Raw genomic sequence first — 16,035 nt, forward strand, 5'->3', positions numbered from 1 at the left:
CATGTATTGATGCTTTGACTGTTTGATGGAATTTCTCATAAGTGTCCTGATTAGTAGCTCCAGCCTGTAGCTCAGATGATTTGTTTATTCATGTGTTTATTTGGATCCCCCGTTAGCTTTTTCTGAGGCAGCAGCTGTTCTTCCTGGGATCCACAAAAAAACACAAAACATGACAAGTATCAACTGATACACTGATAGTCACACAAATGTAAAATACAATGATTTACAAATAATACAAAACATTTTGAAATAATAATAATAATAATACAAACAATACAACTAAATAGATCATGTGTGTTAGATCAGGGTTTCACAAACTCGGTCCTGCCCCCCCCCCCGTGTACACATTTTGTTTCCCCCCCCGAGCACTACGCAGCTGATTGAATTATCAACGCTTGATGATGAGTTGATTATTTGAATCAACTGTTTCATGCTAAAAATCAAAATGTGCCCCCCATGGGAGGCCCCAGGACCAAGTTCAGGAAACCCTATGTTAGAGTGTTGGTGTGTGTCCCCTCACAGTCCTCGCCGTTCCATGAGATGTAAAGGTTTAATTTAATTTAAAGGTCATTCTGCTGTTGGCTTGAGTAACTGGAGATGGAATGGAGTTCCATGTGATCATGTATAACACTGTACCTTGCTGTGTGGATGTTGCCTGTAATCCATGGCTTCTGATTGGGATATGCACGTACGGTCTCTGTGGAGACGATGAAGCCGGTGACTGCTGTTGTAAACTCCTCAATGTTACGGGATGAATCCCTGAACATGTTCCAGTCTAGCGAAACGGTCCTGTAGCTCAGCATCCGATTCATCGGACCGCTTCTGTATTTGAGCACGTCACTGGTACTTCCTGTTTGAGTTTTTTTACTTATAAGCGGGAATCGTGAGGATGGAGATATGGTCAAATTTGCCCCAAAACAAGTGAAAGATCAGAATAAATAAAACCACTAAATAGTAGAGAAATAGCAGAATTGGTCAGAAGCCCGTTAGACGGCTACTATCTACTGCAGCGCCATCTGGTGTGCAACAAAGGGAATAGACACCACAGGAGGCTGCTGTTGGGAAGACGGCTCATAACAATGTCCAGAACGGAGCGAATGGAATGGCATCAAACACAGAGAAACCATGGAAACCTAGAAACCATGGAAACCACATGTTTGATGTATTTGATAAACCATTCTACTGATTCCGCTCCAGTCATTTTACCACGAGCCTCGTCCTCCCCAAATGAAGGTGCCACCAACCTCCTGTGGTAGACACACTATTGTAGTATAGTCTTTATCCCTGTTTGGGGATATTTATGAGGTTAGACTCATTTTCCATCTCTTTCTATAGTCCTTGATGTAAATGAATCCCTTTTTGGGGATATTTATGAGGTTAGACTTCTTTTATCTCTGAGTCTGAACTGAATAGCTCTGACACGAATGGCAGCCTAATCCCTATAGGCCCTGGTCATAAGAAGGGCACTACATAGGGAATAGGGTTCAGAGATATTCTGCCCTTGGCTCTCTGCCAGGTTCTGAAGGCCTTCGGAGACTTCCCATTGGTCAGAGAGGTCAAGGTGCTTCAGTCGATTTGTCTAGAGGACTGGACTTGGCGATAGTAACTGCCTCCTCTCTCTGTCTGTCTGTCTGTCTGTCTGTCTGTCTGTCTGTCTGTCTGTCTGTCTGTCTGTCTGTCTGTCTGTCTGTCTGTCTGTCTCTGTCTGTCTGTCTGTCTGTCTGTCTGTCTGTCTGTCTGCCTGCCTGCCTGCCCCCTTCTCTCTCTCTCTCTGTTTCTCTGCCCCCTTCTCTCTCGCTCTGTTTCTCTGCCCCCTTCTCTCTCGCTCTGTTTCTCTGCCCCCTTCTCTCTCTCTCTGTTTCTCTGCCCCCTTCTCTCTCTCTCTGTTTCTCTGCCCCCTTCTCTCTCTCTGTTTCTCTGCCCCCTTCTCTCTCTCTCTGTTTCTCTGCCCCCTTCTCTCTCTCTGTTTCTCTGCCCCCTTCTCTCTCTCTGTCTCTCTCTCTCTGTCTCTCTGCAGTCAGTCAGTCATTTAAGGGCTGTATTCAAACCATCAAAATGAAAAGGTAATTTCCGATTGAGCCGACATGACAGCGTTTACAGAGAATGACAATCTCCACGAACAGTGGAGCGTTGCCTTTAAATTTAAATTGAGCAATAAGGCGATACTTTGGCGATACTAAATCCAGCCTCACAGCATTGCGGTACCAGCTCTGTGTTAATTTGTGTGCATCTTAATGAATGTAGCCAAAAGCTGTTTCCTCTGCTTCACCAGAGAGCTCCTGAAGGTCAGGGCTTCACAGCAGACAGCAGACGTTAACAACATCGCAATGGCTGGGATGCAAGACAATGGACCGTTCACAAACACACTTGATATGCAGGCACACACACACACACACACACACACACACACACACACACACACACACACACACACACACACACACACACACACACACACACACACACACACACACACACACACACACACACACACACACACACACACACACAGAGTGTTATCAGGTTGTTACCGTGCTGGCATAAAGAAGTTAACTTCACATTCGCCACACCAGTGCCTTGACCTCTTGGTATTTTCTAGGTGGTCTTGGTCATTGGTTCTCATTCTGACAGCTTTACCATAAGAGACTTGTATTCTCACACTGATTGACATGAAGGTAGACTCAGTGTAATGACGCAGCACCGCAGATATTGAGATGAGCAAGATGCCAGACTTTACTTTCAGACAGTCACACACAGTACCTATTTTTTATTTTGTTATTTCAACTTTATTTAACCAGGTAGAACATGTTCTCATTTTCAACTGCTGTCACGACTTCTGCCGAAGTCGTTGCCTCTCCTTGTTTGGGCGGTGCTCGGCGCTCGACGTCACCGGTCTTCTAGCCATCATTGATCCATTTTTCATTTTCCATTGGTTTTGTCTTGTCTTCCTACACACCTGTTTTCAATCCCATTCATCACCTGTTGTGTATTTAACCCTCTGTTTCCCCTCATGTCTTTGTCAGATTGTTTGTTATTCAGTGTTGTGTTGTGTTTGTATTGGTGCGCGACGGGTCCTCGTTCCCACTTTGTTTATGGTTACATTTAGTGTTTGGAGTATGTTTCGTTTATTGTTATTAAATACCTCCATTACATTCAGTTTGATTCTCCTGTGCCTGACGTCCCTGCCACCTATACACACCACCCTGCGACCTGGCCAAGAATAAAGCAAAGCAGTTCGACAGATACAACAACACAGAGTTACACATGGAATAAACAAACATACAGTCAATAATACAGTAGAAACATCTATATACAGTGTGTGCAAATGAGGTGAGATTAGGGAGATGAGGCAATAAATAGGCCACGATGGCGATGTAATTACAATATACAATTAAACACAAGAGTGATTGATGTGCAGAAGATGAATGTGCAAGTAGAGATATTTGGGTGCAAAGGAGCAAAATAAATAAATACAGTATGGGGATGAGGTAGTTGGATGGGCTGTTTCCCAATGGGCTATGTACAGGTGCATCGATCTGTGAGCTGCTCTGACAGCTGGTGCTTAAAGCTAGTGAGGGAGATGTGAGTTTCCAGCTTCAGTGATTTTTTTGCAGTTTGTTCCAGTCATTGGCAGCAGAGGACTGGAAGGAAAGCCGGCCAAAGGAGGAATTGGCTTTGGGGGTGACTAGTGAGATATACCTGCTGGAGCGCATGCTATGGGTGGGGGATGCTATGGTGACCAGTGATATATACCTGCTGGAGCGCGTGCTATGGGTTGGGGCTGCTATGGTGACCAGTGAGATATACCTGCTGGAGCGCATGCTACGGGTGGGGGCTGCTATGGTGACCAGTGAGATATACCTGTTGGAGCGCATGCTACGGGTGGGGGCTGCTATGGTGACCAGTGAGATATACCTGTTGGAGCGCATGTTACGGGTGGGGGCTGCTATGGTGACTAGTGAGATATACCTGCTGGAGCGCATGCTACGGGTGGGGGCTGCTATGGTGACCAGTGAGATATACCTGCTGGAGCGCATGCTACGGGTGGGGGCTGCTATGGTGACCAGTGAGATATACCTGCTGGAGCGCATGCTACGGGTGGGGGCTGCTATGGTGACCAGTGAGATATACCTGCTGGAGCGCATGCTACGGGTGGGGGCTGCTATGGTGACCAGTGAGATATACCTGCTGGAGCGCATGCTACGGGTGGGGGCTGCTATGGTGACCAGTGAGATATACCTGCTGGAGCGCATGCTACGGGTGGGGGCTGCTATGGTGACCAGTGAGATATACCTGCTGGAGCGCATGCTACGGGTGGGGGCTGCTATGGTGACTAGTGAGATATACCTGTTGGAGTGCATGCTACGGGTGGGGGCTGCTATGGTGACTAGTGAGATATACCTGCTGGAGCGCATGCTACGGGTGGGGGCTGCTATGGTGACTAGTGAGATATACCTGTTGGAGTGCATGCTACGGGTGGGGGCTGCTATGGTGACTAGTGAGATATACCTGCTGGAGCGCATGCTACGGGTGGGGGCTGCTATGGTGACTAGTGAGATATACCTGCTGGAGCACATGCTACGGGTGGGGGCTGCTATGGTGACTAGTGAGATATACCTGCTGGAGCGCATGCTACGGGTGGGGGCTGCTATGGTGACCAGTGAGCTATACCTGCTGGAGCGCATGCTACGGGTGGGGGCTGCTATGGTGACCAGTGAGATATACCTGCTGGAGCGCGTGCTACGGGTGGGGGCTGCTATGGTGACTAGTGAGATATACCTGTTGGAGCACATGCTACGGGTGGGGGCTGCTATGGTGACCAGTGAGATATACCTGCTGGAGCACATGCTACGGGTGGGGGCTGCTATGGTGACCAGTGAGATATACCTGCTGGAGCACATGCTACGGGTGGGGGCTGCTATGGTGACCAGTGAGATATACCTGCTGGAGCACATGCTACGGGTGGGGGCTGCTATGGTGACCAGTGAGATATACCTGCTGGAGCACATGCTACGGGTGGGGGCTGCTATGGTGACCAGTGAGATATACCTGCTGGAGCACATGCTACGGGTGGGGGCTGCTATGGTGACCAGTGAGATATACCTGCTGGAGCGCATGCTACGGGTGGGGGCTGCTATGGTGACCAGTGAGATATACCTGCTGGAGCACATGCTACGGGTGGGGGCTGCTATGGTGACCAGTGAGATATACCTGCTGGAGCGCATGCTACGGGTGGGGGCTGCTATGGTGACCAGTGAGATATACCTGCTGGAGCGCATGCTACGGGTGGGGGCTGCTATGGTGACCAGTGAGATATACCTGCTGGAGCACATGCTACGGGTGGGGGCTGCTATGGTGACCAGTGAGATATACCTGCTGGAGCGCATGCTACGGGTGGGGGCTGCTATGGTGACCAGTGAGATATACCTGCTGGAGCGCATGCTACGGGTGGGGGCTGCTATGGTGACCAGTGAGCTGAGATAAGGCGGGGCATTACCTAGCAGAGACTTGTAGATGACCTGGAGCCAGTGGGTTTGGTGACGAGTGTGAAGTGAGGACCAGCCAACGAGAGAGTACAGGTCGCAGTGGTGGGAAGTATATGGGGCTTTGGTGACACAACTGATGGCACTGTGATAGACTGCATCCAATTTGTTGATTAGAGTGTTGGGGGCTATTTTGTAAATGACATCGTCGAGGATCGGTAGGATAGTCAGTTTTACGAGGGTATGTTTGGCAGCATGAGTGAAGGATGCTTTGTTGCGAAATAGGAAGCCAATTCTAGATTTAATTTTGGATTGGAGATGTTTAATGTGAGTCTGGAAGGAGAGTTTACAGTCTATCCAGACACCTAGGTATTTGTAGTTGTCCACATATTCTAAGTCAGAACCATCCAGAGTAGTGGTGCTGGACAGGTGGGCAGGTGCGGGCAGCGATCGGTTGAAGAGCTTGCATTTAGTTTTACTTGCATTTAAGAGCAGTTGGAGGCAACGGAAGGAGAGTTGTATGGCATTGAAGCGCGTCTGGAGGTTAGTTAACACAGTGTCCAAAGAAGGGCCAGAAGTCTACAGAATGGTGTCATCTGCGTAGAGGTGGATCAGAGAATCACCAGCAGCAAGAGCGACATCATTGATGTATACAGAGAAGAGAGTCGGCCCGAGAATTGAACCCTGTGGCACCCCCATAGAGACTGCCAAAGGTCTAGACAAAATGCCCTCCGATTTGACACATTGAACTCTGTCAGAGAAGTAGTTGGTGAACCAGGCGAGGCAGTCATTTGAGAAACCAAGGCTGTTTAGTCTGCCGATGAGAATGTGGTGATTGACAGAGTCGAAAGCCTTGGCCAGTTCGATGAATACGGCTGCAGAGTAATGTCTCTTTTCGATGGCGGTTATGATATCGTTTAGGACCTTGGGCGTGGCTGAGATGCACCCAAGACCAGCTCTGAAACCAGATTGCGTAGCATAGAAGGTACGGTGGGATTCGAAATGGTCGATAATCTGTTTGTTAACTTGGCTTTCGAAGACCTTAAAAAGGCAGGGTAGAATAGATATAGGTCTGTAGCAGTTTGGATCTAGAGTGTCTCCCCTTTTGAAGAGGGGGATGATTGCGGTAGCTTTCCAATCTTTAGAAATCTCAGACGTTATGAACAGGCTAGTAATAGGGGTTCCAACCATTTCGGCAGATCATTTTAGAAAGAGAGGGTCCAGATTGTCTAGCCCAGCTGATTTGTAGGGGTCCAGATTTTTGAGCTCTTTCAGAACCTCAGCTATCTGGATTTAGGTGAAAGAGAAATTGGGGAGGCTTGGGCAAGTTGCTGTGGGTGTTGCAGGGCAGTTGACCGGGGCAGGGGTAGCCAGGTGGAAAGCATGGCCAGCAGTAGAAAAATGCTTATTGAAATTCTCAAATATCATAGGTTTATCGGTGGTGACAGTGCATCCTAGCCTGAGTGCAGTGGGCAGCTGGGAGGAGGTGCCCTTATTCTCCATAGACTTTACAGTGTCCCAGAACGTTTTTGAGATTGTGCTACAGGATGCAAATTTCTGTTTGAAAAAGCTAGCCTTTGCTTTCCTAACTGCCTGTGTATATTGGTTCCGAACTTCCCTGAAAAGTTGCATATTACCGGGGCTATTCGATGCTAATGCAGTACGCCACAGGATGTTTTTGTGCTGGTCAAGGGCAGTCAGGTCTGGAGTGGACCAAGGGCTATATCTTTTCCTGGTTCTGCATTTTTTGAACGGGGCATGCTTATTTAAGATGGCGAGGAAAACACTTTGAAAGAATAACCAGGCATCCACTACTGACAGGATGAGGTCAATGTCATTCCAGGATACCCCGGCCAGGTCGATTAGAAAGGCCTGCTCGCAGAAGTGTTTTAGGGAGCGTTTGACAGTGATGAGGGGTGTCCTTTTGACCGCAGACCCATTACGGATGCAGGCAGTGATCGTTGAGGTCTTGGTTGAAAACAGCAGAGGTGTATTTGAAGGGCAAGTTGGTTAAGATGATATCTATGAGGGTGCCCGTGTTTACGGATTTGGAGTTGTACCTGGTAGGTTAATTGATAATTTGTGTGAGATTGAGGGCATCAAGTTTAGATTGTAGGATGGCCAGGGTGTTAAACATGCCCCAGTTTAGGTCACCTAATAGTACAAGCTCTGAAGATAGATGGAAGGCAATCAATTCACATATGGTGTCCAGGGTACAGCTGGGGCAGAGAGTGGTCTATAACAAGCGGCAATGGACTTGTTTCTGGAAAGGTGGATTTTTAAAAGTTAGAGCTTGAATTGTTTGGGCACAGACCTGGATAGTATGACAGAACTCTGCAGGCTATATCTGCAATAGATTGCAAATCCGCCCCCTTTGGCAATTCTACCTTGGTGGAAAATGTTATAGATGGAAATTTCAGGGTTTTTGTTGGCCTTCCTAAACCAGGATTCAGACACGGCTAGGACATCCGGGTTGGCACAGTGTGCTAAAGCAGTGAGTAAAACAAACTTAGGGAGGAGGCTTCTAATGTTAACATGCATGAAACCAAGGCTATTACGGTTACAGAAGTCAACAAATGAGAGCGCCTGGGGAATGAAAGTGGAGCTAGGCGCTGCAGGTCCTGGATTAATCTCTACATTACCAGAGGAAAAAAGGAGGAGTAGGATAAGGGTACGGTTAAATGCTATAAGAACTGGTCGTCTAGTACGTTCGGAACAGAGAGCAAAAGGAGCAGGTTTCTGGGCGAGGAAGAATAGATTCAAGGCATAATGTACAGACAGAGGTATGGTGGGATGTGAATACATTGGAGGTTAACCTAGGCATTGAGTGATGAAGAGAGAGATATTGTCTCTGGAAACATTTAAACCAAGTGATGTCATCGCGTATGTGACCGGATTTGCTTCTCCCTGTTACAGCCTGGTAGCCAGGGCACCGAAACAACAGAGGAGTTGAGCATCACCCTGTTACAGCCTGGTAGCCAGGACACCGAAACAACAGAGGTGTTGAGCATCACCCTGATACAGCCTGGTAACCAGGGGACCGAAACAACAGAGGAGTTGAGCATCACCCTGTTACAGCCTGGTAGCCAGGACACTGAAACAACAGAGGAGTGGAGCATCACCCTGTTACAGCCTGGTAGCCAGGACACTGAAACAACAGAGGAGTTGAGCATCACCCTGTTACAGCCTGGTAGCCAGGACACTGAAACAACAGAGGAGTTGAGCATCACCCTGTTACAGCCTGGTAGCCAGGACACTGAAACAACAGAGGAGTTGAGCATCACCCTGTTACAGCCTGGGAGCCAGGACACCGAAACAACAGAGGAGTTGAGCATCACGCTGTCACAGCTAAAAGGAATACACTGTATACTCTAGCTAATAGAGGGCCATTTTGGCCTCAGATGAGGTTTTGGACTGGTTTTATCACCTCCACAAAGACAGAGAGTCAGCCAAGATGTTATAAAGTCTCTGCACCGCCGTCCCTCCTACAGATCAATACCATTTTTATTCCGGTGGGGGAACTTGAATGGAAGACACTACATCATCTTATATAATGTCACAATCAATGCGAGCAATACAGGCTAACTGTTCCAGGTAGTGTACTGTATGCATTCCACTGTATTCAGTCCACTGCACCGCGCTATAGGATGTGAGACATGTGGAGAAAGGTTCATGCTCCTCTGGTCTCACCACATCCTTAGTGTAAACAAACATTTTTTTTTGCTCATTTTGACTTAACCTGACTAAGTCTAACTCTGAAATCAAACTTTTTAGAGTAAAACTTACATTTCTGCCGCTAATTCTGAACCAGACATTTAATAACGTCTTATCGACGTTAAACACTATACATATTATAATGTTCTCTAGAGGTGTTCGGCTGTGAGAAACACTGGAACAAACAAACCGACTGGTGTCTTTTTTAAATGTGTCAACTGACAACAAGGAGGTACAGTCGCCACGGTCTGGCTTTATTGAACAGCGCTCTCATCTTGGCTTTACAGTATTCTAGATCTTTCTGAAGACGTATGTGTGGATCCTAACTTCCACTTAGGCAAAGTGTCTCATTTAAAGTGTCATCTGACCACAGGCGGAACGCTGACCTTGTTGCCGTAGCAACACGACACTAACCCTGGTCTGTTCCCACAGCAACACAACATCATATACCATAATAAAACACTGACCCTGGTCTGTTCCCACAGCAACACAACATCATATACCATAATAAAACACGACACGAATAATAAGAGTAAGCTTTTACTTTGAATTACTACATGGTGTTTTTATCTACCTCATAAGCACTGACTGTAAGTCACTCTGGAAAAGAGTGTATGCTGAATGACCTACATAAAAACAAAAGGAGAGTGTCCCTAATGCTGCTTACCAGAGACATTTCTGAACACCTACAGAAAGAAATGCCAATTTTGGCTGCAAGTCTTCCCATGTTGATTGCAGCTCGGTCCACTACCCTTTCTGAAAACATGGCATAGCATCATCGAAGAGGCTCAACCTTCAACCACTACTAAAGGACACCAATAATAAGAAGAGACTTGCTTGGGTCAAGAAACACGAGAAATGGACATTCGTCCGGTGGAAATCTGTCCTTCGTTCTGATGAGTTTAAATTTGAGATTTTTTGGTTCCAACCTCCGTATCTTTGTGTGATGCAGAGTAGGTGAATGGATGATCTCTGCATGTGTGGTTTCCACCGTGAAGCATGGAGGAGGAGGTGTGATGGTGTGGGAATGCTTTGCTGGTGACACAGTCTGTGATTTATTTAGAATTCAAAGCACACTTAACCAGCATGGCTACCACAGCATTCTGCAGCAATACAATATCTGGTTTGCATTTTGTGGGACTATCATTTGTTTTTCAACAGGACAATGACCCAACACACCTCCAGGTTGTGTAAGGGCTATTTGAAGAAGGAGTGTGTTGGAGTGCTGCATTAGATGACCTGGCCTCCGCAATCACCTGAACTCAACCCAACTGAGATGGTGTCACGTACGTCTGAAGAAGAGGACCAAAGTGCAGAGTGGTACGTGTTCATGGTAATTTATTCAAACTGAACACTGAGACAAAATAAAGTGGAACAAAACGAAACAGTTCTGTCTGGTGCAGAAACACAAAACAGAAAACAACTACCCACAAACCCAGGTGGGGGAAAAAGCTGCCTAAGTATGATTCTCAATCAGAGACAATGATAGACAGCTGCCTCTGATTGAGAACCACACCCAGTCAAACACAAAGAAATAGAAAACATAGAAATAAAGAAACTAGAATGCTAACCCTAGCCACACCCTAACCAAATTAGAGAATAAAAGCGTCTCTATGGCCAGGGCGTGACAGATGGTTTGGGATGAGTTGGACCGCAGAGTGAAGGAAAAGCAGCCAACAAGTGCTCAGCATATGTGGGACCTCCTTCAAGACTGTTGGAACAACATTCCTCATTAAGCTGGTTAAGAGAATGCCAAGAGTGTGCAAAGCTGTCAACAAGTCAAAGGGTTGCTACTTTGAAGAATCTAAAATATATTTTGATTTGTTTAACACTTTTTTTGATTATTGCATGATTCCATAGGTGTTATTTCATAGTTTTGGTGACTTCACTATTATTCTACAATGTAGAAAATAGTAAAAAAGAAAGAAATACCCTTGAATGAGTAGGTGTGTCAAACTTTTGACTGGTCCTGTATGTAAATGTATTATTATTATTATTATTTTTAATACATTAAAAAAAATCAAATAATTTTACAACCAGTTTTTGCTTTGTCATTATGGGGTATTGTGATGTCATTATGGGGTATTGTGATGTCATTATGGGGTATTACATTTACATTTACATTTAAGTCATTTAGCAGACGCTCTTATCCAGAGCGACTTACAAATTGGTGAATTCACCTTCTGACATCCAGTGGAACAGCCACTTTACAATAGTGCATCTAAATCATTAAGGTGGTGAGAAGGATTACTTATCTTATCCTAGGTATTCCTTGAAGAGGTGGGGTTTCAGGTGTCTCCGGAAGGTGGTGATTGACTCCGCTGTCCTGGCGTCGTGAGGGAGTTTGTTCCACCATTGGGGGGCCAGAGCAGCGAACAGTTTTGACTGGGCTGAGCGGGAACTGTACTTCCTCAATGGTAGGGAGGCGAGCAGGCCAGAGGTGGATGAACGCAGTGCCCTTGCTTGGGTGTAGGGCCTGATCAGAGCCTGGAGGTACTGCGGTGCCGTTCCCCTCACAGCTCCGTAGGCAAGCACCATGGTCTTGTAGCGGATGCGAGCTTCAACTGGAAGCCAGTGGAGAGAGCGGAGGAGCGGGGTGACGTGAGAGAACTTGGGAAGGTTGAACACCAGACGGGCTGCGGCGTTCTGGATGAGTTGTAGGGGTTTAATGGCACAGGCAGGGAGCCCAGCCAACAGCGAGTTGCAGTAATCCAGACGGGAGATGACAAGTGCCTGGATTAGGACCTGCGCCGCTTCCTGTGTGAGGCAGGGTCGTACTCTGCGGATGTTGTAGAGCATGAACCTACAGGAACGGGCCACCGCCATGATGTTGGTTGAGAACGACAGGGTGTTGTCCAGGATCACGCCAAGGTTCTTAGCGCTCTGGGAGGAGGACACAATGGAGTTGTCAACCGTGATGGCGAGATCATGGAACGGGCAGTCCTTCCCCGGGAGGAAGAGCAGCTCCGTCTTGCCGAGGTTCAGCTTGAGGTGGTGATCCGTCATCCACACTGATATGTCTGCCAGACATGCAGAGATGCGATTCGCCACCTGGTCATCAGAAGGGGGAAAGGAGAAGATTAATTGTGTGTCGTCTGCATAGCAATGATAGGAGAGACCATGTGAGGTTATGACAGAGCCAAGTGACTTGGTGTATAGCGAGAATAGGAGAGGGCCTAGAACAGAGCCCTGGGGGACACCAGTGGTGAGAGCGCGTGGCGAGGAGACAGATTCTCGCCACGCCACCTGGTAGGAGCGACCTGTCAGGTAGGACGCAATCCAAGCGTGGGCCGCGCCGGAGATGCCCAACTCGGAGAGGGTGGAGAGGAGGATCTGATGGTTCACAGTATCGAAGGCAGCCGATAGGTCTAGAAGGATAAGAGCAGAGGAGAGAGAGTTAGCTTTAGCAGTGCGGAGCGCCTCCGTGATACAGAGAAGAGCAGTCTCAGTTGAATGACTAGTCTTGAAACCTGACTGATTTGGATCAAGAAGGTCATTCTGAGAGAGATAGTGGGAGAGCTGGCCAAGGACGGCACGTTCAAGAGTTTTGGAGAGAAAAGAGAGAAGGGATACTGGTCTGTAGTTGTTGACATCGGAGGGATCGAGTGTAGGTTTTTTCAGAAGGGGTGCAACTCTCGCTCTCTTGAAGACGGAAGGGACGTAGCCAGCGGTCAGGGATGAGTTGATGAGCGAGGTGAGGTAAGGGAGAAGGTCCCCGGAAATGGTCTGGAGAAGAGAGGAGGGGATAGGGTCAAGCGGGCAGGTTGTTGGGCGGCCGGCCGTCACAAGAAGCGAGATTTCATCTGGAGAGAGAGGGGAGAAAGAGGTCAGAGCACAGGGTAGGGCAGTGTGAGCAGAACCAGCGGTGTCGTTTGACTTAGCAAACGAGGATCGGATGTCGTCGACCTTCTTTTCAAAATGGTTGACGAAGTCATCTGCAGAGAGGGAGGAGGGGGGAGGGGGAGGAGGATTCAGGAGGGAGGAGAAGGTGGCAAAGAGCTTCCTAGGGTTAGAGGCAGATGCTTGGAATTTAGAGTGGTAGAAAGTGGCTTTAGCAGCAGAGACAGAGGAGGAAAATGTAGAGAGGAGGGAGTGAAAGGATGCCAGGTCCGCAGGGAGGCGAGTTTTCCTCCATTTCCGCTCGGCTGCCCGGAGCTCTGTTCTGTGAGCTCGCAATGAGTCATCGAGCCACGGAGCGGGATGGGAGGACCGAGCCGGCCTGGAGGATAGGGGACATAGAGAGTCAAAGGATGCAGAAAGGGAAGAGAGGAGGGTTGAGGAGGCAGACTCAGGAGAAAGGTTGGAGAAGGTATGAGCAGAGGGAAGAGATGATAGGATGGAAGAGGAGAGAGTAGCGGGGGAGAGAGAGCGAAGGTTGGGACGGCGCGATACCATCCGAGTAGGGGCAGTGTGGGAAGTGTTGGATGAGAGCGAGAGGGAAAAGGATACAAGGTAGTGGTCGGAGACTTGGAGGGGAGTTGCAATGAGGTTAGTGGAAGAACAGCATCTAGTAAAGATGAGGTCGAGCGTATTGCCTGCCTTGTGAGTAGGGGGGAAGGTGAGAGGGTGAGGTCAAAAGAGGAGAGGAGTGGAAAGAAGGAGGCAGAGAGGAATGAGTCAAAGGTAGACGTGGGGAGGTTAAAGTCGCCCAGGACTGTGAGAGGTGAGCCGTCCTCAGGAAAGGAGCTTATCAAGGCATCAAGCTCATTGATGAACTCTCCGAGGGAACCTGGAGGGCGATAAATGATAAGGATGTTAAGCTTGAAAGGGCTGGTAACTGTGACAGCATGGAATTCAAAGGAGGCGATAGATAGATGGGTAAGGGGAGAGAGAGAGAATGACCACTTGGGAGAGATGAGGATCCCGGTGCCACCACCCCGCTGACCAGAAGCTCTCGGGGTGTGCGAGATCACGTGGGCGGACGAAGAGAGAGCAGTAGGAGTAGCAGTGTTATCTGTGGTGATCCATGTTTCCGTCAGTGCCAGGAAGTCGAGGGACTGGAGGGAGGCATAGGCTGAGATGAACTCTGCCTTGTTGGCCGCAGATCGGCAGTTCCAGAGGCTACCGGAGACCAGGAACTCCACGTGGGTCGTGCGCGCTGGGACCACCAGATTAGGGTGGCCGCGGCCACGCGGTGTGGAGCGTTTGTATGGTCTGTGCAGAGAGGAGAGAACAGGGATAGATAGACACATAGTTGACAGGGTACAGAAGAGGCTACGCTAATGCAAAGGAGATTGGAATGACAAGTGGACTACACGTCTCGAATGTTCAGAAAGTTAAGCTTACGTAGCAAGAATCTTATAGACTAAAATGATTGAAATGATACAGTACTGCTGGAGTAGGCTAGCTGGTAGTGGCTGCGATGTAGCTAACCTAGAAAATCGCTCTAGGCTAAACAATTGACTTAGATACAAAGACGGCTATGTAGCTAGCTAGCTACGATCAAACAAAACAAACCGTTGTACTGTAATAGTTACTATAGTGCTGCTATTCGGGGGCTAGCTGGCTAGCTACGTTAAGAGAACGACAATAGCTGGCCAGCTAACCTAGAAAATCGCTCTAGGCTACACAATTGTCTTAGATACAAAGACGGCTATGCAGCTAGCTAGCTACGATCAAACAAAACAAACCGTTGTACTGTAATAGTTACTACAGTGCTGCTATTCGGGGGCTAGCTGGCTAGCTACGTTGAAAGACCGACAATAGCTGGCCAGCTAACCTAGAAAATCGCTCTAGACTACACAATTGTCTTAGATACAAAGACGGCTATGTAGCTGGCTAGCTACGATCAAACAAATCAAACCGTTGTACTGTGATGAAGTGAAATGAAAAATGTGATACTACCTGTGGAGCGACGCGGAATGTTGACCGGGTAGTTGGAGTTCAATTCGGTAGAGGTTGGCTAGCTGTTGGCTAGCTAGCTAGCAGCATTTCCTACGTTAAGGACGACAAATAGCTGGCTAGCTAACCTCGGTAAATTAAGATAATCACTCTAAGTCTACACACTCTAAACTGCACAATTATCTTGGATACGAAGACAGCGAAGACAACTATGTAGCTAGCTGACACTACGCTAATCGAGTCGTTCAGTTGAGTGTAATAGTTTCTACAGTGCTAGTGGACAGTGGATGTTAGCTAGCTGCTTAGCTAGCTGCTGGGCAGATACGTTAGGACGACGAAATACGATAATATGCAATTGTCGTTGATACAAAGACGGCTATGTAGCTAGCTAAGAAGAAATTGCTAAGATAAGACAAATCAAACCGTTGTAATATAACGAAATGTAATGAAATGTAATGAAAAGTTATACTACCTGCGGACCGAAGTGTAGATGCGACCGCTCGCTCCAACCGGAACAGTACAAAAAAAAAAAAAAAAAAGCAGTATTATGATGTCATTGTGAAGTATTGTGTGTTAGATTGATAAGGGGGGGAAAAATGTATTTAATCCATTTTAAAATAAGGCTGTATTGTAAGAAAATGTGGGGAAAGTCAAGGGGTCTGAATACTTTCCGAATGCACTGTATGAGAGAGAGTGTGTGTGTGTGTGTGTGTGTGTGTGTGTGTGTGTGTGCATCAATGAGCATTTGCAGTTGTGTAAAGTACTTCAGTAAAATACTTTAAAATCCTGCTTAAGTCATTTTTTGGGGTATCTGTACTTTACCATTTATATTTTCTGGCAACTTTTACTTTTACTTGACCTCCGAAAGAAAATAACTCTTTAATCCATAACAGAAATACCAACTCCCCTCCGTGCCTCTGACACCCAAAAGTACTCCTTACATTTTGACAGGAAAACGGTCTAATTTACACACGTATCAAGAGAACATCCCTGGTCC

This window comes from Oncorhynchus masou, chromosome 29 (assembly GCF_036934945.1).
Source record: "Oncorhynchus masou masou isolate Uvic2021 chromosome 29, UVic_Omas_1.1, whole genome shotgun sequence".
In the NCBI taxonomy this organism is placed as follows: domain Eukaryota; kingdom Metazoa; phylum Chordata; class Actinopteri; order Salmoniformes; family Salmonidae; genus Oncorhynchus; species Oncorhynchus masou.